The following is a 1,746-nucleotide window of genomic DNA, read 5'->3' on the forward strand; positions in this document are numbered from 1 at the left end:
TATGCTTGGTTGCCATCTACTAGAAGCAACTCTCCCTGTTTGAACTTGCTGTCGGAGAAATGCAAACTTGTTTGCCCTTTAAGCGATAAATGAGATCTCAAGTAGATGAAATAATTATTTCGGTTAATTTAGATGAAGTTTCTGATTTTTAACCCACATGAACAGCTGTTAGAAATGCTTACCCGTACCCAAGCCGCTCAAGTGGAAGCGAGCGAGCGAATGGCCAGTCAAAACATCGAACGAGCGACACGACAAACAGAAGTTAGAGTGGAAGGACTTAAGATGCCGAAGTATTATGGACGAATGGACGAAAGTATTAGCCTATACATCCACCAAGTTACGACCTTTTTCAAGGCAAAGAACGTGGATTACCAAGAAAACGATGGGACTCAACAGCGATGCATTGCCATGATGGTGGCAAATTTCCGTGGCCTTGCCGCAGCCTGGTACCAAGAACGGCTTTCGCGCGGTGAGTCTCCAAACACCCTAATCGAACTGGAAGAAGAGCTGCGAGCCGAGTTTGAACCCGACGATTTGCAAGATCGGCTGCGTGACCAGCTTTACGAATTGAAGCAAGCCCAGTGTGCGAGCTTGACGGAGTATGTTGCCAAGTTCCGACGAATCTGTACGCAAGGGTGCGACATGACTGATCGCGACAAGGTGTCCTGGTTCCAACGCGGTCTGCGAACAAGAACTCGTGAGGAGTTGCAGTATCGTCGTTGTGAGACTGTGACTCTCGCGATCCAAGTTGCCCTGGACTATGAACGCTCCCACAACTCGACCCTTAATGGTGGTCACGCCAGTGACCGCGACCGCTTTCATCGCCACGATAGCCGCCCGCATGAAGGATTTCAAGATCGCCGCCACCAGTTCAACAACCGACACCAAGGAAGTCGCCGACCACATGCGTAACCTCCACGCCAGCGCCAAGATAACGACATGGAAGTAGACAACGCCCAAGTACAACACTGTGGACAACGCCAAGTAGGCCCCTGTTACAACTGCGGACGCATGGGCCACAGAATCAGTGACTGCCGCTCTCCACCCCGGAACAATCAAGGAAGAAGCCAAGCTCAACCCCAGCGCAACAACATCTCAAGACATGCCAACCGGCCTCAGCGACCCCAGCGCAATACACCAAGTCGTCAGCACAATGCTCAAGTAACCGTAGTCAGCAGCGACACAGAAGACAGCGAAGATGACGTAGAAGAAGTGATCCTAGGCAGCAACATGGGCCTAGCCCAGCAAGACTCCGCGGAGGAGGAGTCGCTTAACATCAATACCACCCAGCAAGCAGTGCCAGCGCAAGAAAATAAGTTGATGATAGTTCATGGCGCACTCGACAGTACAAGCGTTCGCATCCTGATCGACTCTGGTGCCTCGAACTTGCTTTGCCGCCCAGGTTTGGCCAAGACAGTGATCCGCACCAAGGAAGTTCAAGCATAAGGCTTTGATGGACACTGCTCTGGCATCAAGAAAGTGAAGGAAGTATGTGGCACACTTTGCTTTGGTCAATGGACGATCCCGGATCTTATACTTACCGAGTGGGATCTCGGGAAGAAGGACTTTGACGTCATATTGGGAAAACCATGGTTCTTTCGTTGCAACCCTGTCATCGACTGGCGTACCCACCAAATCCTGAACGTCAACTCAAGTGAAGTCGAGCCTGAACGAATCGAAGGATGGATGATCAAAGTCACGACGAAAACGGAACCTCAGCAGAAGTTACACCCGCTCGTGGCCAGG

Source organism: Aphanomyces astaci (assembly GCF_000520075.1).
Source record: "Aphanomyces astaci strain APO3 unplaced genomic scaffold supercont1.50, whole genome shotgun sequence".
NCBI lineage: Eukaryota > Oomycota > Saprolegniomycetes > Saprolegniales > Verrucalvaceae > Aphanomyces > Aphanomyces astaci.